The 22,733-nt window shown below is 37.9% G+C and overlaps 1 long non-coding RNA gene across 2 annotated transcripts in view; it reads right to left on the minus strand.

The window, feature by feature from the left end:
• Positions 1–7,485: 7,485 nt before the first annotated feature.
• LOC135301274 (uncharacterized) overlaps positions 7,486–22,733 on the minus strand; it is a 43,233-nt gene continuing 27,985 nt past the window's right edge. The window contains exon 4 of one of the 2 annotated variants that reach the window (XR_010363013.1): positions 7,486–7,861. This is a non-coding gene — a long non-coding RNA (uncharacterized LOC135301274). Of the gene's footprint in view, positions 7,862–18,849; positions 21,099–22,733 lie in introns of those variants that run through there. The other variant, XR_010363012.1, reaches the window with a different exon arrangement.

Genomic DNA, 22,733 nt, shown 5'->3' on the forward strand with positions numbered 1-22,733 from the left:
GTCATCGCTACCCTCTTATGTTTTTTTCATACTGGTTGGTAAAAAAAGTGAGCAGAGGTTTAAAGCAGAACACACAGGGACCCAACCAGCCAGCTCTGATGTTTTGGGTAATATCTGTTAGATATTATTGTGTTGCAATCCCAGTCTGCACATGCACAAAGATCAGACACAGCTGTCTGAACATTTTTGGATACTCTGTCTTCCACTGAACTGATCTCTATTCCCCACAAGTCATCATTAATATGTAAATGTCTATGAGCAAAAAGGTACCTGGTTTACTTCACCAGCTGTTCAGTTGCTAGCCTGTTCCTCCTAACCAGAGCTCTAGACCTGAGCAGGTCTGAAGACCTCCTTCTGCATTTAATAACTAATTGATGGTAAAGCCTGGATTATGGTTGCCAGACTAAAGCTTAATCCAGATAAAAGTCAAGATAATGCGAGATTGTGACAAGATAATGGAAAATCTGTAAAGAATTTTTTATGACTTTATGATATAGTACATTATTTGACATCTATGTAGCTGCTTGGTCATTCTTAGATGGCCTTAGATGACAAGAGTTTCTCTAAACATCTCTTTCTAATTTTGTGGCTACTTTTGGAATAAATTATGTTCCATAATATGTTATGATTAAAGCAAACACAAGAAATTTTGTGGATCATTTAGTCAGAAAGTCTGTGATTTTCTAAAACTGGATCCTTTGTTTGAGGGCACATTTAGATTACTTTAAATACTTTTCCATACCAAAAACTGCAGTTGTGAGGTAGAGCTAGCACCAGATTTGTTTGCAGGTCAGACTTATAACCTTTTTCTGCCCTAGCTAAACACAGAGTTTATTCGCCCCATCGGTTTTAATCTGCCATTCCTGCAGTGGTGTGTGTTGTATAGCATGTCTGTATTGTAAAACACAGCTCTTGTGAATGGTCTGGTTTACACTTTCAATCTTAAACTGCAGCCAGATAAATTTTCACACATTGTCAAAAGAAGCCACCACAATGGAAATAAATTCCCAGCAGTAGCACCCTACATAGACACTATTGCCTTTGCTGCTTTAAGCACAAATACACTTCCATAGTAGACACTTTAATTTACTGGAGTCCAATATCTAATTCTAGCAGCAGCCACTAGGAGATATTTCAACGCATCAGGAATCCCGTAGTCTGTGTGAATTACTGCAGGGAAAGAAAGTAAACTTGCAGTCCAAATTATTTTAGGGACTTTCCTTCAGAAAATGCTTTATTGTCCAGAGGGCAGTCAGGGAATTGAACAATCAAACTAAAAACCACAGAGCACCCAAAGGAGGCAGAAAGGGAACACACCCTTTCTAAGCCCCCTTCCTCTTTCTTTTATAATCTATCCCCCAGCTATTAGGACAGACCACTGGGTCCTAGTAACCCTCTACTAATTGAATGTTGTTATCCACTATGCTGCCCAGAGAGGAAGTTTCAATGGTAAAGATTTTTTACAGTCATAAACTCAGTTTTTCTATAATTCTATCATCCGATTTTAATAAAAATATTTTCTTCATTTAAATCTAATGAGCATAAAATGCTCATTTTCCCCAGTTTGCCTTCTTTCTGTTCACATCACTAAACCTTTTTTTCAGGCTTGACTTGATCCCACCTGACCCTCTTCCTACCTTTCCTTTAAATCCCTTCCTGAGCAGAGCTTTGCAATGAAGACAGAAAATAAGTAATGGATATTAAAAACCCTCTGATAAGTTACATAAATGCTGAGTTTTACAGCTTATAAGGAAAGGGTTCCATATACTACAAAGTTTGTATGGAAATATTTGCATCATCAGTGGTGTTGGTGATTTTACAGATTGCTGGGGAAAAAAAACAACTGCAGCAAACTTTTTCTTTAATTTGACATAGCTGTGTGTACAGCCTTATTGTATACTTGGAAAGAAAAGTTCTTTTTTATTAAAAAATATAGAAAAATATCAAAAAATGTAAAACATCCTCAATTTATTAGCATAGAGTTTTTTTTCATTACTAGCTAAGTATATATTAAGTATATAAGTACAGGGGCAGGACTTCTGTCCTCATGTTAAAAAGGTTTTCAGTTCTATTGCTACAAAATGAACTGAAATTCTTCTGACAATAAACCACAAATGTACGAATACTACTTAATAATTACCATAAGTGTAGTTTAATATCATAATAATGAAATGCATAAACCACAGCTATCAAGACTGTAATAAGTGAAATGTTCCTTTGGTGTGTTTTCTCATGCCATTGCCCTGGTTGAGCCTCAGGTTAGGCTCCAAATGGATTTCTCTAGCTCTCCTTTGCTTTCTGTTATATTGGATTTTTCCCTTGCCTCCATCTGTGGATGAAAAGCAGTCTCAGAATAATGGCTGCTTAGCCCCAGGTTAGAGCTGCAGCTCTCCTCTGCAGAAACAGAAATCCCTCAAAAGACACTGCCAGGAAATTGGAGCCATTATCAGTGCTGAGGTTTCACTGCCCCAGATGTACAGCTTGCTGGTGGCTGTTTCCTCCAGCTGCTGACTGGAGGCTGGACACCTACCAGGGCTTAGAAGGAGCATATTACACAGAATCGTATGACACACATCATATAACACAGAATTCTGTGATTTACAATCCATCTGACTTTGCTGATGGGTTTAGATTTGGTCAAGAAACATCTGTGTACACTACCTGAAAGATTTTAATGATTAATTAAATTTAGTGCTTTAAATGTGCTGGCAGCTGTGGTGAGCTAATCAACCAGATGACATTGTGATACCTTTGCCAACAACCATTTCCTCAATAAGTTGGCTGCCTGTTTTTGGGTGGTGGGCTCCTTAGGAGCGTCAACTGCAGTTTCCCCAGTCCCCAGTCTCAGCTAACTTTTAAACCACCTTGTGTCAACCATTTCCTTGGTCTCCTCACCTTTCTTGTGTTCTTTACTGGGGTGGACACAGCTCCTTAGAGCCCCTGAGCAGGGCCAGTAAAGCTGCATCCCTTAAGACCCCTACAGCTCTATGGTGTGAGACAGAGGCAGCAGCAGCTGACTTTGCTCACATCAGTCTCTTGGACAGAGCAAGAAAGACACAAAGAGAGGAAAGGGCAAAACTCTCATGATTTCAACTCTCCCAGAGGTGCAGAAAGATGGCTGCTCTTTTGTGTAAAGGAGTTTGTAGAATGGAGGCCAGGACCAGGTCACAAGGGCTGTCCACATGCCCTGGTGGTATCAGCCTCAGTGCAAACTGTGGGCTGTTGCTACCTCATAAATACTTTACCAGGCAGTTGAATTAAAGAGAAGTAAACAGCAGTAGTGACAAGGAAAGGCAAGTTTTCATTCCCTGTAGACACCTAGTTAGAATATTTTAATTTCTTAAATGACAACCCTCCCACAGCAACTTTACCTTTGTTACAATCCATTGCAGTATTGGGGAGCATGGCTACACCTCCCTTTCCAAAGTCTGTTTGAGTTTATGCTTTAGGCTGGCTTTTGAAAAACAAAAAGATAGATTTCAAAAAGTGTTTAGGTCTTCTTTCATTTAATTACAAAAAAACCCCTCAAACCAAACAAAAACAAAAAACCAATCCCAAAACCCCAGCAAAAGAAACAACTAATGTTCTTAGAAGGAAGATTTATCACAGATTTCAAGAGAAAGCAGAGGCAGATCAAGTGCTTCTGGAAATAATGTATGAATATTTTGGTACTTGCTGTATGTATCTGCCCTGCACCATTCAGGGGATGTTCACACAGGGCTGCTGTATCTATAAGAAAAGTGAGAATTAATGGGAGCACCCAAATCTATATTGGTGCAGTGACAAAGCAGGGAGTATCATTTCCATGTGCCTGAGATCAGTCAGCCAGAACTGCAGCTGGGGAAAGATCTGTTATCCAATCTTATACAATGAAATCCAATTTCACTTTGGAAATTGCTCCATTTTAGGAAGCTTGGAGAAAGGATTTTTATTATATGCCTGCAACAGCTGTGTGTTTTTTCCCAAATTACCCTGGCATGTAGAAAATGGTACTGAATGTGTGTGCAGGGTAAGTCATATGTGTCCAGTGTTGACACACCAGACCTTCTGAGTCTGTATTTGATGGGTGCCTATGCAGATTGAATCAGCACCATGAACACAGACTCTGACTGGAATGGCTCATTGCTGACACACGTATCAGGAAAGAATTCTGCATATACTTTTCAACAGGTGTGGTTGAGAGTTCTTTAAACTTACATAGGGAAACCCAGTGGGCTCTCCAAATCTGCTCAGTAGGCACAAACTGGTGTCTTCATAGTGTTACAGATACTATTTGCTGCTATCTGTTTCATTCTGCCTAAATAAATGGCTTCCTTTGTGAGGCTTTTATAGGCTAGAGGTTTAAGGATGACAAAGATCTGGAAACCAAAATACTATGTAGGTTAGGCTGTTGCTAGTTGAAGGTGGGAGGGACATGGAGGAGTTAATTCATTTTCGTGGGAGCACAGTAATCTTAAATTATGCTGGATATTTCTAGAACCCTAGGTAAAGGGAAAAAAATAAAATGCAAGACTTTGCATTTACAATCCTTTTCTCCGCTCTGTTATAATGCAAGAGTGCAGCTATAATCTCTCAGTATATTTAGCTCTGCTATTTTTCCTCATATTCCTTTTTCTACTTAACTGATGCAGTGATTTTTTGATTCAGCCAAAGCACTGTCCATTCTCTGCTCATCCTCTTTTTACCTTATCAGCTTGCCTTGTGTAGGATATATTTGCAGGAGAACCCATATGGCATCTGCCAACTCCCAGGCTGACTGAACACATTTGTCTCAGGCCATTTTAACATAACAGTCAAGAAAGACAAGGAAGGACCAGAGAGTCCATCAGAGGGCTGGCTCCTTCCCAGGTCAGCGTAAGGGGGTGTGACCAAGAATTGAGTTATTCATTGCCACCTTACATAATTGCCAGAGGTGGGGAAAAGGGACTCCCACTCTCACTTCCAGGAAGAAGAAAGAAGGGAATCCTTTTCCAGTGGAGCAAAGCATGGTGGGGTGGAGAACCCGTCAGCCATATTTCATTATCTCAGGGTCATGAACTGTGGGGTCAGGCCTAGTGAGCATTTTGCATGTAAATCACCCTCTATCTGTACACTTTTTGAGTTAATACTGATGGTCTTTACTGTTTGTTTTCTTATCTCATTGCTGTTTCCAGTAAACTGTTTTTATCTCAGTCTGTGATCTGTTTTTGTTTCCCATTAGAGGGGGGAGGGGAACAGCCTATAGTTTTCTTTTTAATGGGAGTACTAAACTGTACTAAATACAATTTCTAAATCATGACCTTAGGGGACTGAAGCACCTCTCTTATGAGGAAAAACTGAGGGAATTGGGTCTGTTTAGCCTGGGGTAGAAACAACTGAGAGGGAAACTTACCACTGTACACAAATATCTTCAGGACAAGTGTCAAGAGGATGGAGCCAGGCTCTTTTCAGTGGTGCTCAGTGACAGTATGAGGGGGAAGAGGCACAAATTGAAACACAGGAAATTCCATTGGAATATGAGGAAGAGATTACTTACTTTGAGAGCAACAATGTGCTGGAAGACGCTGCCCAGATGGTGAAATCTCTTTCTCTGGAGTTACTCAAAACCCACCTGCACAAACTGCTCTAGGTAAACCTGCTTCAGCAGAGAGCTTGGACTATAGGGTCTCCACAGGTCCTTCCCAAGCCCAAGCATTCTGTGATTCTGTTGTCTTCTTTGGATATTCCTTTCTACAGCTCTGAGTCAGAAGCTTCTTTCTGAAATCTTCTGAATAATTTGGTAAACATACAAATGGTGAAATCAAAACAAGATTTGGAAGTGGACATGAGTGTTCAGTGATAAAAATTTGGTGTCTGTTAATAAGATTACTGACAATTACTGATTTCTTACATCAAAAGGTTTGTTTATAAAACTGAAAGATGGTGCCAACCCTTATTTTTCTGCTGCATGTTTATCTGAAAAAAATAAAGCCTTCTTATAACTTAATTTCTGCTAGAAGAAGGATTAATTTCTGATTGTTAATACTGAAGAAAACTGTATAATGCTATTACAAATCTTGAACTGACAGGGATTTCACTAATGAGTGACTTATGAAGACTCAGTCTAAAGAAATAAAAGCCCTTAGAAACCTTGAAATCTAATGTTTTTACACTGACAATAGCAAAAGAAAGAAAAACTAAAGTTCATCTACAGGACAGATACCGAGTGTCTCAAACTCAGACTGAGTTTAATGCTTAGAGGCTTTGGATCTTGGAAGAGTGTGAAACAACTGTGAAAACTATTTGGTCTGAGCCATTTTTTTCCTGTATGACATTTTAATTCCACAGATTTTGATGAAGCTATTCCAGATTTGCATGCACGTGATGTTAGAACATGGCCTATCATTATCCTTTCTTCAGTATTCTGTTATACAGTTTGAATATGGCATTTTAAACTTCGTTGAACTGATTAGAACTGTAACTCATATGAATGAGAGTGAATTAGGTCGAAACTTGAAACTGCTGACATCAGTGAAGTCCTGGTTGACTTCAGTCTGTTCTAAGCACACACAACAGAAACAATTTCAGTGTGCAAGAAAAATGCACCTTTGTGGAAGATTCATTGGTTTGCTAGTAAAGGCTAGCCAAGACTGGATTTCAGCATGGACACACTCATGTTGCAACAAGGGGTTTTTAGAGAATGTCGAAGGTAATGATCTCTACAGGTGATCTAACTAGGGGCTGTGTTTTTCTTCCAGCCTCCTCTGGGAATACCTACAGCCTGATTCAGTTAACAGGACTTATTTGTTGGGAATGGAGGAGTGATTAGGCATTTCCAGGACTAGGCAAAAACTCCTAAGCATGTGCTTGAAGATCTTTATGTTTAAAATAGATGTTTTTGTAGAAAATTGGACACCTAAAAGTGTTTTTGGATCTAGTCATGAGTACCCGATGTTACAAATCTAGTGTAATAATCCATCTCTTACAGTAAAGATATATCTGGGACAAATATTAATTGAAGTTATTTTTTGAGGACAAGGCCACTTTACTTAAAGTACCTTTCTGTATACTACTCTGTATAAAACCAAACTTCCAACAAAGTCCCAAACCCCTAATTTTGACTGATTCTGGCACTTATTTGTATTGAATAAGTGGAATGACATGCAAATGTTTAGATCTGACAGATTTGTAAAAGCTCTAACTGTGTCTCTAATTGTATATATATTATTTTGCAGTCCAACTGCATCCTTTTTAAAAAAAAGTTCACTCTTAAAATACATTACTAATTTCACATTATTTTTTATCTTTTCTTTTTCCTAATATTACAAATAATGGCTTTCATAATTATGAATTAAAACAAGGTTTGTATGCTAAAAATTAATAATATTTACAAATATATATTTACTACATAGATTGTCAAGGCCTTTGTCTCAGTGGGAGCTATTTCTCTCTCCACAGGAACACTTTCTTGCTACACAGTATTTATTATTGACACTACACAAACATCACATAAAATATGAGGAGAAAACAAATACAACAGCTATATTTAAAGGGTACTGTTCAAAAATCTAAACCCTATTGGAAGTGGCAAACAAAAGCATCCAGTCAGCTCCATCCTACAGCAGATGAGTATAATATTAGTTGCAGGTGCTCAGCTTTTCAGTGTCTCTCTCTCAGCCTGATGTGTCCTTTAAGAGGCAATGGCACATACTGCTGCACATGTTCAGTTGCTCTACCTTTGTGCTGCAGTTTTTTGCTCTATAAAATGTTCTTCTCAGTACACAAAAGCAGCTGCTGAAGAAACTGCTTCAGACAGAGGGTGAGAGAACTGATGGCAGGATCACTAAGCAAACTCCAGTAGAGACTGAGAGAACGAGACGGTGCAGAGACACCGAAGGATCTTCTGTGAAAAACAAAAATATCAACAATATTGCCTGTCATCAAACCCCAGGTGAGATTGAAAAGCCACTAGAGCCTTTTTGGCTGTAGAGCTACGGACCTGAATTATGCTTGACTCAAAATGGTTCACCTTAGATTAAGAAAAAAGGATATTTTGCAGAAGTGATACCAAAAGCTTTTTCTATTTTCTTTGCTTCATCACTGATGATTTTTTTACCCTAGAGAAAAAAAAAAGTCACGGGGGACTTATCTATATATTTTGAAAATTTCATTGCTTAATGTTTAATTAATTAATTGAAAATTCCAATTGACAGAGACTTCAGGAATGTCTATGGCTGGCTAAATTATCCAAGCACTACATCTGTGCCTCCTGAAAATCGTGGCACAAAGCCAAATAGACAAAAATAGATGCTTGGCTACTTAATTTACTTATGTTAAAATATATTTTATTGGAATCATTTGTAGTGAGAGATTTATCCTGGAAGAGCCCCAAAAGCTTCATGTGAAACACGCACAGCTATTTCTGTTAGTGCTTTATTTCAGGCAAGGGTTTTTTGCATTGCTCTAGCCATGCAGCGATCTGTAAAGGGAACCTACTCTGATACAGTTTGAAAAGTGCATTTTGTACTTGGCTCTCCCTTTGATCGAATTAATCTGGTCTTTTTTGTAGTTCTAAATGAGGCCTATGGGCTGACAATGTAGCTGTTTAAAGGGGATTTTAGGGGATAATAGCCAATGCAAATAGTGCCATGAGAATGGCAACTTGCTTTTGCACTTTCAATCACATAATAACAGCAAAGAAAGCTTTTAAAATGAATTGAAATTTTGTGGCTTGCCATCTGGGATTATTTGGGGAAACAGTTCTGAATACTATGGTTGTGTAAAAGAATGGTACTATGGGACACTCTTAAGCTGACATGTTTCAGATGGCACCCTTATGCTAACTGCTGCAAAGTTGGCTAGCATTTTTTTTTTATTATTTTCTTTCTTCTGGATTATCTGCAAAAAATTCTCTTTGCTGGTATTTGGGGCTGAAAAACTTTTCTATTGTTAAAGAATTCAATTCAAACCCCTTGCAGCTGCTGATCCCTTTATTGTTCCAAACGTTATGTATATGCGTCTCAGATGAATGTAGCCAAGCCTTTTAGTGCCTTAATAGGTGTCTGTATAAAGGTCATTTATTCTGCAGTACTTGTTTTAACAAAAGTTTATACACAAACAACAACCACAGCTAAAACATTCACATTAATCAATGCTCTCTGCAGTGTAAAATGCAGAGAGAAAAAGCCTAAGTAGAGGAAGTATGTCCAAACATGAGAACTCTTTCTGTGTTTACCTCTGAAGCAGCATATATTTTAGACTCCATCATCAAAAACCAAAGGGAAAATTGTTACAAAGCCATTCTGAGCAAGTATTGGTAATTCCAGACTTTTCCAGGACAAGTGTAGTTTTGACGAGGTCACTAAAAATTATAATACACAAGAATCCGTGGATATGTGGTAAAGGTGTATATATATATATATATATATATATATATATATTTGTATAGACTTCTCCATTCCAATTAGTTTGGAACTGAGCTTTAGGCTAGCCAGCACCTTGACATTTCAGTTGGCATAGTTGCCTTTTTTTCCTCTTCCTTTTGTCTTAGCTCCAACTGGCTGCCCTTATAAATGGTCCTTGAGGAATTAGGGTGGATATCAGATGTTTCAGATGAGAAGAGTACACTTCTCTGGCACACAAGATTTTTCTTTTTATAGAAATATTAAAATACCATCTGTAAGTTTTAGGAATGTAGGTCATGTCCATGGAGAGTTTCAATTTGAGGTTATGACAGATGTTGGATGGTAAATTAAATATTTGGCTCCAAGTCTGTAAATCAACTTGGTTCCATTTACTTCCCTGGAGTTAGTTCTGCTGACACACATGTAATGAGATCAGATTTTGACTATCTAACTACTTAGTTGAGCTCAGCAGAATATAAATCCATCAGTGATATGAGGGATGAGGCTTGTCAGGAAAATAATGTGCAAGCTATGGTGGGGACACATAAAGAGCAGGACCAGAGAAGCCCAACTGCTTGATCTCTGATAGAAGAAAATAGAGAAAATAAAAAATAGAGAAAGCTGTACTTCCTTGTTTGCTGTTTAGTATTTTTTCATCATTCTTGGGAATTATAGATTGTGCTCTGATCTCTACATATGTGATTTTTTAAATGTATAAGAATGAACTAATTAGTGCTTCTGCTAGGGGCATTAGTGTATACCACTCCACAAGTCTGTGTCAAGAATTATACATGGATTGCAGTTACTCTGTACTTAAAACCTAAAAATCAATTGTTAAAGCAGAGGTTTGTGAAAAATTGATATGGATTCCACTGTGTTGACCATTTGATCTACTGCTGTGGGCTCTGGCAGGTAGGTGAGGACTGTTCTGCCAAGGATTGCAGTGAGACTGCCCTATGTCTCCAGTCTCAGATTCCAAGCTAGCACAGCTCAGTTGCTCTAAAATGCTGCCTCTGCCACAGAGGCAGGCTGCCTGCAGCTGCCTCACGCTTCCACTTTGCAGCCATATGAAACTAGGTGGAAAGTTCAGTGCTGGGAAAGTTGTACTGTGTGTCTCAGAGCCAACACTATTAATCTTATGGATAACTACATACTGCTCTAGCTGAAGCTTCCAGGTGGTCTTCAAACCAGCCACACGTAGAATGAATTGTAATAATCTCATTTGGCAACAGCACAGACACAGCTAGCTGTGGCTAGGTCCTCATCCAAGCAAAATGACTGCAATTTTGCCAGAGAAGACAAGGTGCCAATGCATTGACTAGTGTGGTCAAAATTCCACGTCAGAAAATGCAAATCTTTCTTGCTTTGTCAGGTAAATCCTCTTGCTATAAATACTCTAATTATTTAATAATAACAGCACAGTGATTCTGGGGGAGAGATACAGAGTAGCCATGGCATGGCACTGCAGAATCCACTACAAGAATAGCAGGAAGGATAGGGAATGCCATTATCAGAAGTGGAGAAAAAAATTTCCTCCTCACAGAAATTATAGCCTTAATTAGACTAATAAAGCACAAGGAACTAATCAAACCCAAGCAGAATGTGCTGTCAGTCACAGAGGCATGTTTCCTATATGAGGAACAGAATTTTCTGCGAAGTTCATTCCTCCCTGGAAGGTGAGGAGCAGTAGGCAGTGTCAGTGCTCTGACCTGGCCAGCAAAGCTGCTGCTGTGTGCAGAAACTCTGGGAAGGCAGCACCTGGCACCAGCTTCTTGAGGATATTCTGAATGAGCTGTCTTTTCTGAGAACAGGAGGAAATCCAGCACTATGCTTTAGGTTGTTGTGATCATGCCATTTTTTAAGTCAGACAAAGGCTCCATCAACACTGTTAAATATATTCATTGTTCTGGACAGTTTAATATAAGAGAATTCACAAAATAATTTGATTTTTCAGAAAAAGTGAAGTGCCCACTATTATGTCCATATCAGGTCCAATTTAATAAAATGAGGAATCAGTCAAACATCTAAATGGTTTTTGCAATTCATCTGCAGCCAAGTCTTTAGCTGGTTAATATCCTTTTATCTTGCATTTAAATTGCAGACCTGATCTCATGAATCTCAGATAATCACTCTTTAGTGTCTTTTTATTTCCTGCTTTTTAAGAAATTCTGTTGCTTCAATTTCTGCTGTATTAATGATGCAAAGTATGTGCAAAATAGGTATTTGCATCAAATTAGTGTTCACTATTGCATGATGCAGCAGGTGTAAGGGCAAAATGCATCTCTATTATCTCTGAGCAACACCTATAGTCCTTCAACTTGCTTCATCACTAAATCAGCTGTAAAAGGCTTTATAGCAACAACAAACTAATAGTAACATTTCATATTATATTCTGAAATGATGATTCTGACTTAAAGGCTGGAGTGACCACTAACAAAAAAAACACCAAAACAACAAAACAAAAACATGGATCATGAAGAAAGCTGGTCATTTGATCAGAGGTTTAAAACAAGTAAGGTTGCCAAGTGCTCATCAAGTGCTCAGAAACATGAGTCTACTGATTGGCGGCAGGAAACTTTTTGATTTGCTGGATGATCTACAGCAAGAAAGTTACATTCTTGTGTATCAACTCACACAATATTCTTAATCTTTGTGAGCACTCTATTCTTCCTGATGCAGCAAAGCTAGTAATTATAATATAAAAATAGCTAAATAGCCAGGATATATATAATTATTTTGTCACTCACATCTCAATTATTTTAGTTCAGTATGAACTGTGCATTTTGCCTTTAATACAGTACTTGCATAATGCCTTTACTAAAAATCCATAAACTCAAACTCAAAACCCTGTGGCAGTAAATGTGGTGAAAGTTTTTACATAAAAGACTTACACCAATTAGTTTGTGTATTGGAGGAGTTGGCAGGCTGGGCAAGAACTGCAGAAGTGCTGGGACTTAATATTTTCACAGTTTAATCTCCAGATTCTCTGATTAGATTTGTAGATAAATGATGATTGCAGCTGTTTCAGAAACATGTAGGAATACATGGTCTCTGCACTGATGTGTGTAAAACTGCCAATGTTGTCAGTGTGTGTGAGTGTGTTTTTTCAGCACATAGTTCACTAGTGCTTTTCATGGGAGATATTGCCAGTTGGGTGGAGGTTTTTTTCAGTCTTTCCCCAGTTTCATTTGAAATGTTTAATCTCCCATAAATAAAGCTTTTTTTTTTTTTTTTTTTTTTAATGGGCAAGGTGAGAGTAATAGGTTTAAAGTTACTGGTTCCTGTGATTTGGTGCAGGAATGCACCAATGTTCCTTTGTGACTTACAGCATCATGTTGGATCCATATTAACCAGAATGTACTTCCAGTAAAGAAATTAAAAAATAAAAGTGGTTATGCCATTTCTCTCTCACCCTTCTGTCTAATAAAACTCAGTATTTTCTTTGTCTGGTACCATTCACAGATACTATACTCCAGAGCTCTGAAACAGACTGAACCACAACAAAGAAAATCTTGCTTGATGTCTTAATCCCCTTGAATTCGGGTGAATCTTAACCATTTTGTACTTCCTATCTTAGATACAAATGACTGACACAGACAATAACCTCAGAATAAATCATGACATAGCTGGGAGGGGAAGAGCCCTGTGAGAGTCAAATTTAGATCTTACACTGAACACAGTTCAATTTGTCTAATCAAGGTCTGCCAATCTAACTTGCTTTCTGCAGATTTGAATATCTAGGCTGATCCTATCTCTTGTTTTATTTCCTGTAAATACTGGCATCACAGTAGTGCATAAAGCACATCTAGGAGTTAGTAATGTGTTGAGGAGATGTAGTAATGTTCTTTGATCAAGACACCATTCCTCTGAGCAAAGAAGGGCACACAGCTCTCAGGGAGAGTGCTGAAGCCCATACATGACACAAACTGGGAACTGGAACGTTTCTTGAACTCTCATTTACATTGAAAGAGGAAATGTTTTTTAATGTGCTGAAGGCTGAATTAGTTTATTTAACTGTTGAAAAGGAGCCTACCAATCACCAGACAAGTAAAGACAAGACTATTGTAACCTTGAATGACTACAGGATTTGCTGCCAGTTCAATTTAGCATTCAATTTGTTGCTGATGTTGCTTCTTTCCAAAAGTGCTGGAGCCATACAGTAGAAAACACAGGCACATACTGAAACATTGCTTCCTGGGTCAGCAAGAGTTTATTTAGATGGCTGTTACTAATGTGTCACTTTGCTTTGCTAAATACACTCTGGAAGAGGGTCAGGAAAGTTGGCTTTGTCATTAGGTGCTGAACTTGGAAAGCCTCAGTTCTCAAATCACGCATCTTTGTTCTGGAGAGTAATTATAGTAACTGATTAGAGAAGTAAGTCTTTATGATCTGTGAGGGCAACCAGTAGGGCAGTAGAGAAGCTTGTTGTTATGCTAAAAAGCAAGCAGATCCTGTTGCCTCTTTATCTGTTTTTCTGTAAAGCTTAGCTCCTCTTCTATCAATTTCTCATATAAAAGCTCAGCCCACTGCCAGGATAGGAGGAATGCTGCAGTACAACTTCACTCTGCACTCATCTCACTTTTTTGTAGGAAGGGAGCAATGGAAAAGATACCACATTGCTAGCTTGTTCTTAGACAGCTTTCATTTTAAGCTGCTGTTGTCCTGAAGAGTGATATTTTATTTCCAGGTTCCATCTTACCCTTAAAGCCATCCAGATGGAAAAGCTTTTGTGTTTAAGTTAAACTGCATCTTTCAGTGCTTTGCAGGATGCATTGCTTGCTCCAGTTGACATGCAGATCTCAGGAAGCAGCCTCTAGACATGCAATATGTGCTGGTGTGTATTTATTTTTTAGAACTGTTAGACACCAGCTGCACATGGATGTCAGCAGAAATGAATACCTACTTCCAGAAAGACTGGACATCAAGTCTTCACTTTTTGTCTCGCATTTAGTTCTTCATATCCGGGTGACTTACACATGGAGGTGTAGGTGTATTAATTTAGATTGAACTCTTGCATATTCTGAAAATGTAGGATTGTAAAGATGCTGTCTCAGTTTGGCACATTTGTTACCAACAGGTGTCAGTGTTGTAGTGTGGTTTTATTGCCCAGGGTCTGCTCCTGCTCTGCTTTGCCAGAGAAGCTTTGCTTCAGATGCTTCAGTAGCACACCACACACACTGAAGCACATATGGCTTTGGCACATCCTGTCCTCAAGAACTGCTACAAAAAGAAGCACTTTTTTTCGTGGTCATGCATGGTAATGAAGGCTATTTGGAGAATGTTTCATATTGAAGACTCCTAAATTAAACAAAGCTCATCTAGTGATACAGTAATAGACAATGACAGCGTTTGGGAAGTGAAAGAGAGGATATAAAACACTGTAAGTCTAGCTGATGGCAAAGAAACTTGCAGTACTGGCAGCTTAAATAAGTCCTAAATTTGTCTGTAGTTTCTTGGTTTGATTCATCAAAGGAAAATGTTTAAGTATGTTGCTTTAAGATGTTTATGGAAAAAAAAAATCTTTATTTTCTGTTCAGCAATCAGTAAATATATATATTTTTCTTTTATTCATAGTGACAAGAAGAATCTAGCCATAGAGACTTTTAAGTGAAATTGAGTCTACATGTGACAGTAGACTGGATCATTGCTGGATCGTTTTCAAACGTCAAAGCCAAAATATTTTAACAGTGCTGTCTAAACTAAAGATCTGCATTCACAATTAAGCCCATAAATAACAAATTTATAAAGAGTCTTCATCTTTTCCTTACAAATATTTGCCTTACTGAGTCTTCATACAACTCATAGAGCCTATGATTTGTAGGAGAAACCTGGTGTGGTATCTATATTTCTAAAAGATAAGAGCAGGTAAATTCACGTATTAGCTAAGCAGAACAGCTCAGCATCTATTTCTGTCTAGAGGCCTTCAGAATTCACGCACTGGGTGTCTGTATGCCACCCTGCCTGAAAGGGATGTTCTGAGCATATCTAGCCCACAGTGGCATCACTGAAAGAAAAAGATAAGGACATCTCCATTTCACATATTTCATATATGCAAGAGCAAAGAGATTTCTGTTTTATCTTTTTTTCATTTTCAGGGCCAAAAGAATTTTCTCTTTACTTCAGCATCATATTGAGACAACTCTTCTCATTCTCAATCCCATCTGCTATGACCTGTCAAGCATTTAACAATCTTCTGTCTGGATGAGTCAGGGTACTATTAATTTTTAAAGTTTTATTACTTGCTGAGGGTACTGTTCTGAGAAAAACCATAGGGACAGGTTTCTTTAAGATATTAAAGACTGACTGGAAAATCCTAGGTGGTGGTAAAAAATGGGAAGTTTCACTGGGTGTTGGGCTTAAAGGCAAGGTTTTTTTTTGTGCTATAATTTTGTCAGCCTGAGAAGTGTGAAAGCTATATCTAAGAAAGTGCCTGACTCAGAAAAACGGTTCATGTGTAATAGATTATAATCTGAGAAATTATTCATTTGTCACTAAGTGTTCCTTATTTATGCAGTTGTGTGATGCAGGACTGTCAGTCTCAGTTGTTCAATACTAGAAGCTGAACTCCCAAAGCCTTGTCTTAAAAAAGTGATTTAAAACATAATGGGTTTGTTGTCGTTTTAAGCCCAGCTGGAGATGAAACGCCCTGCAGCTGCTCACTCACTCCCCCTTTACCTCCCACCCTGGTGGAATAGGGAGGAGAATCAAAGTAAAACTTGTATGCTGTGATAAGAACAATTTCATAATTGAAAATAAAGTAAAATACAGCAATAAATGTAAATAACATTGATAATAAAAAGGAAAAAAATCCAAGTGATGCCCAGTGCAATTGCTCAAGACCCACTGACTGATTCCAGACCCCCTTCCTGAACCCAGATTTTTAACTCTTCAGGGTAACAGGGTAATATTCTGGGCATGATGGTGTAGGGTGTTGAATATTGTTTTGGTCAGTTAGGGTCACATGTCCTGCAGTCCCTGCTATGCTTCCTCCCAGGCTGGTTTTTTTATTTGCATATCTACTCACTGGCAGAGCATGAGACAAGGGGAAAAAAAGTGCTTGACTTAGAATAAACATGAATTAGCAAAACCCCAAAAGATCAGGGTGATATCAGCACCATTCTCACTATAAATCCAAAATATAGCACTGTAACAGCTTGTGAAAATAAATTAACTCTACCCTAGCTGAAGCCAGGACAGGGTTATATTTGCTAACTTATTAAAGCTTTTCTTTGTTCCTTTGAAAAACAAGATTAAAACAGCACACTGCAAAGCAGAAAAGATACCTTATTTCCCTCCAGAAGTGGATAAACACACAAGAGTAAGATGGTGGACATGTAGTTAAAATTGCCTTTTTCAGGAAAACTGTTGAATTTGGGAACTAAGTAATCACTACTGCCCAAGAGTTACCTGCTGCAATGTGCTGACTAGGTGCTGTATACAATAATTATAAGGAAGTAAAAAGCACCTGATACTTAAATGTAGCAAAACATATAAATGCTACATGTGCACAGTGCTCTATTGCATTGGCTCCTTGGAAAGGAAAGGTAGCCTGTTTCAAGTTTGTGTAAAGTAAATGAATAAATATCTTTGATTCAGTCCTACAGAACACGTGAAAAAGCTGAACTTGAGAGCAGAAGTTGATAGTAAAGGATTTTTATTGCATTGTGCAGTGTAGATGTTTGTGAAGAAGTAGGTGAAATAAGTAGGTCTATATTGCTACTGCTGCTGCAGAGCATATTTGCATTGCACACTTTAAAGAAACCATTCAACAGAAGTTAACTCATGAGAGTCTAACACTGTTGCTAAGTTTAGCAAGAAACCAGTCCAGAAATGTTGGCTTTGTGACACACCTGCAAGTGTCTTACTGAGCTTATATAATGGCAGCTGTTGCTGTTTTGTATTGTTGATAGAAACAAAGCCAGGGTTGAACTGAAGCCCAGTATCAGAGCTGCTCTGACTTAGATGAAAATCATAAAGATGATGCAGTGGGTTGACCCTAGCCAGCAGCTCAGAACTCGCCTGCTTGTTCATTCCCATATCCCCCTAGTATGAGGAGAAATTAGACAGTGAAAATATTCATATATCGAGATCAAAACAATATAATTGTTGAAGCAAAAGCTGAATATGCAAGGAAAGAAAAAAATAAGGCATTTATACATTGCTTTTCAGCACTTGGAAAGCAGAACCTCTGCATGTGTAATACTACAAATACAAACACCACCTCTTAGTCTTTCTTTCTTTGAGATTTTGTTGCTGAAAACAATTTAATGTGGTATGGAATATCCCTTTGGCCAGCTGTCCTGGCTTAGTCCCTTCTCAGTTTCTCACCTACCAGTAGCCTACTCACTGTGCAGGAGATGTTCAGCCAAAAGTGGAACACTGTTGTGTCATCAACACTGCTTTAGTCAGAGACCCAAAATGCACCAGCATATAGGTGTCTATAGGTGCCTATTAGAAGCTTAGGCTTCTAAGAAGACAGATAACTCTATCACTGCCAGACCAAATACAAATCATCAGGACAGAAAATGTGGGGCATGAAGGATTAATTAGAAATTTGTGCCTTCATTTCTCCCCTTGCCTGCCCCTCCCTCCCCTTACTGTCTGCTGCTTAAAAAAGTATTATCCTGGAAAAAAAAAGCAAGGTCCTCATCAATACCTGTCACACTTCTCTGACGGAAAGTGACAGAGGGTTGTATATTGGTTTGTTGTGGCAAGACATCCTGTTTGCAGACATCTAAATTCTTTCTGCAATATCATGTCACAGCTCTTCTGAAGAAGAATAGTAATTCCATAGGACATGCTGAAGCAAATTAAGCAGGAGTGTAGGTTCAACTTTAATAAAAAAGATGGCAACAGTGCTTGTAATGTGTCACACTTTATATGGCGTATGAAAGAAAATCAAATACCATCTATAACCTCAGTCTCATTCATGTCACTAGAAGTTACAGACACAAAACTGCAAATGCTCAGCAAAAGTAAAATGCATCAGTTATTTACTATATTAGTATAAAAGATGATTGGCATGGTATTGTTATTACAGATGATTCATATTAATATAAAGGATGATAAAGCATAAGATTTATGATTTAGCAGTGAGCTTATTTTAAGGTTCCAAATACTATCTAAATAGTTGCACAGTCTATTGGGGCATAATGCACCTCATGTCTGTAGGGACACACCTGAGTGTAAATAGGAAAATCATTGATATCAGAAGCATTTAACACTTTTTAGATAACTCTGCTGGGAAATGGAATATTATGTTATTACCAATGTAACTTGAGGGACTGAATTTTCTTTCTTAGAGCTGGCTGTGCCACCTAGGGCTTCCCTGAGCACAGTGCTCAACATAGCCTTGCCCTGTTCCTAAAGTCTACCACTGAGCCTTACAAGTATACATTCCTCTGAGGCTTCAAAATACATCCTCCAAACAGAAACAGAGCTGATCCCCTGAAATTCACATTCTAGAAATGTGAATGTTTCTCAAATTAGCAATTAACTAGTTAAAATTCATGTGAAGACACAAGATCACAGGGCAAATTGCTGGTTGATAGTCCCTTGTCTGTTCCTGGAGCTCTGTGAAGTGATGCTTCTTAAGGCAGGGATCACCTCACTCACAACAACCCTCAAGAGTGCAAAGAGTGTCTCCTGAAAGCAGAACTCTCTGGATATGAGTAGCCAGGATCTTTGTGCTTTCACAGACACCTCCTTCAAGGCACCAGCCATGAGAGTTAGACTGGCTCTGTGGGAATTTCCTTTGGGATCAGTGCAATGCATTCCTGTTCTGTCGTGTCCACATGCTGGCCTTGAATCATGTCAAGTAGAGACCCTGATCTGTCCCATTCATCTAGTTCTGTTTGAAAAGTTGCCAGGTGACAGCATTGTTTCTGGTCAGCAATCTGTTAATGTGGACTAGTTTAATTATTCCTTCTGGTTTTAGCTATCTTAAAAGGGTTGTAATCAGCCACTTTGACCAGGTAAAAATTAAATGAAACACTGAGGTGAAGACGATAGATCGAAGGCAAAATGAGCTGGCTGCAGAGAAATACAAGGGAGAAGGCAAGAAATTAACTTCAAATGTCAAGAGCAATACCGTGAAAAAAGGATTTTAAAGTCTTTCGGGATAGCAGTTTAAATAACCAAGAATCATTGCTAGTGAGGGGCAGGAAGCAGTTGTCTAGATAATTCCTCTAACTCCAGCACTGGGCACAGAAACCATGGCTTAACCCCAGATCATTTGCAGAGTCTACCTCCCTTCCAGCCCCCAAAGCACCCAGCAACAACAACATTTTTCTTCTTCACCTGCTGGCATTGAATCTAAATATTATTAATGGGTAGGCTGCTAAACCTGCAGTGTCAGTAGTGGTCCTCCAAAGTCAGTACCAAACATGCAGCCCCCAGAACCCGCACAGCTCACCTGCTAACTGGGAGAATGCAAAGGATCATTGAATGAGCGTTGTATGAACCAGAGTGACGTGGAACATGAAGTCAAGGTGCTAGGAAATGAGCTATATTCTGAACAGCCTATACTGAAATTTGTACTGGCACAAATTCAAGCAAGTAGAGTTAATGCAACAGAAGAAATAACTGTTCATTCTCCAGTAAGTTACTTCTCTTTACAATTCACTGACCATGAGCTCTTAGTCTATTACAGTGGCAAGAAAAACGGTTTATTTAAACTTAAATGCAACCTTTATAGATTAAACTGTCACCTGAATAGGTCACAGCCTTAAGAGACTTTCATCAGATGAGATATATTTTAAAGATTAATTTTCTTGCTGAAAGAAGGTAACTGTTTTTAAAACCTAGTTATAATTGAGATAGTTTATTTCCTATGCATCTTGGTTAATATAGTTTTCTTAACAAGTCTTTTCATCTTTACTATTTTTAGAGTGTATAATCCTTCATAAGTCATGCAATAACTTCTTTTCATGGCTAAAAATGTGACATGACAAACTTGATACTGTGCTCTATTAATGTCTGTAATCTGATGAAGCATATGCTTTGAAGCATACTAATCAAAAATGCAGAATACAAAAAAATTAACCTGAGAACAAAAAAACCTTTTCACTGATAAAGAAATAATTCTTTTTTCTACAATAATAAAATATTTTTAAAATGAGGAAAGCCAGGAGGCAGACATAACAATTTCCCAGACAAAAAGTGTTGAAGCTCACCAGATGTCACCATAGCTTTTCTTGAGACTTTAATTTCTTTTCCTGATGGAATTAGAATACAGGATTTTCCCTTTATTTTTGTTGGGCATGCATTTTAGCGTAAAGAACAGAATCTGAAGGGAAATCAGTCTTGAAGTACATAAAAGATAAATTGTAAGAGAGGTGAGGAGGAAAGGAAAAAAGCATTCTCCATATTCACTGGAGACAAGAAATAGCCATAAATGCTAGCAAGGGAAATTTGAGTTTAATATGGAGAAATTTTTAACAGTCAGAACAAATAAACCCTCAGAAAGGTGGCCAAAGGCACTTGTGTTCAGAATTTTTAAGTGTGGGCTAGATAAGAAGTTTAAAGAAGTTAGACAAGATTTTAAAGATGAGGTTAAACAACTGTAAGAAATTATTTGGATACAGTTGATTCTGCTGAAAGAACTAGGTTGGGTAGGTGGCCAATTTGAGTCTAAATTATTTGTTGAAAACACTTCCAGACAGGCCTGTTGCTGTGCCCTTCATCAGAAGCTCCTTCTCTCCAGCCTTAGGACTGGCCCTGGAAACTCCCGTCTCCCTAAAGGAAAGCAAAATGTGGATATTTTTGCACTGTCTTTGACCCAAGAGAGCTCAGCAAAATATAAACCAGAAATACATTTAACCTATAATGTATTATAGGTTAAATATACCAGAGTTAAATATGTTTAATCTACACATTATTTCTTTGACTCCGAGATTTTGCATTGTGGGAAAGAAAATAGTCTCTGTCCCTCACCTTTCATTCTGCACAACATTGTGCATGTTTACTTTTAAGAAAGAGAGTCACTCATAATGTGGAAATTTTCAGCATCAAAATTTTGTTTTACTTTTTTGTTGATGTGAATTTTAGAGAAATTTGACATCTTGGGGCCTGGTAGCTCAAGAGCTGAACATTTGGGGTTTTTTCTGAACTTTTGTGTACTCATGGTGAGGAACAGAAAGTCCAGTGAACCAAAACTCCTGTCTGCTCCTTCTGAGGATATTTTTTTAGCAAATGAAGATGAAAGCTACAGCATTTGAACATTCCTTGACTGAAATGACTTCCTTTTCTCCAGGCTGAGATTTGCTGCTTGTGCATTTACTCTTCCTTGGCAGGTGAAGTGATCGCACAGTGTAGAAGAAATCATACCACAGGTGTGTTAACCCCAATTTCATCTTTTCTGTGATGCTGCCAACAGTTTCATTTTAGCAATGATCTTGCCAATGGTAGATGACTAAGCTGAAGCACATTTCCAGAATTTTTCTGGAGAATATGGAAGTTATGTCAATTCTACTTTTTTGTACTATTTTTTCTTGGTGTTCTAAAGTTAACTGTTCATTTGTTGGTAGCTTGGTGCTGAATTTATTTTTCTTTTCCTAATGACATTATTCTAGGTATTACCCCTACTCTTACCTTACAAGGATAATTCTGAAAAAGGAAATGAAAAAAGGAAAAGGTTAAATGAAGAAAAAATTATCCTCATAGATTAGGGATTTTTCCTTATCATATAATAATAATAATATTAAGTCTGGTTCCTTTCTTGGGCTTCATCTACATTTCTGATTTTCTTTGATTAAGACCTAACATCTGGCTTGCTTTAAGGAGGAAGGGTTTGCATTTTAAATTCAAATATTAAACTTTGAAAATAATGCAACCTTAAAAAACACACATTTTCCTGCTTTCAGAAATTTTACAAATTTTCCATTCCTAAATGTAGGGTACACCATGTATTCTTGAAGAAAATGGCACCTAAAAGCTTAAAAAAATTGTGTAGGAGGGAAAAACTATATAATTTTAATTGTCAAAGCACTGCATTTGTGTGCTTCAGGATTTAACTGTCTCTACAATGTACAGAAAGTAAGTGCAGGGAAAACAGATATTTTCTCAGATATTTTCACATTATTTATATGCTTTTTTCACTTAAAATTTAGCATTTGATGTCAACAAATATTTCACATCTAATCCATAAATATATGCTGAAACTAACAGGTGGAAATAATTAAGACATTTTTGTTGCTGGTGCCTTGGGATATTCTCTGTAGTCTTTTGTAAAGGCAGGAGTGTCCACAGAAATGTTGCTGGAGAACATCTGATCAATCTATGATTTAAATTTCAAGTAAATCTTCACATCACATTCTGGATTCCAAGGGCAATACTCATACTGGCACGAGTCAGATCCAATCACACATGACC

This window comes from Passer domesticus, chromosome 5 (genome assembly GCF_036417665.1).
Source record: "Passer domesticus isolate bPasDom1 chromosome 5, bPasDom1.hap1, whole genome shotgun sequence".
Taxonomy (NCBI): Eukaryota; Metazoa; Chordata; class Aves; order Passeriformes; family Passeridae; genus Passer; species Passer domesticus.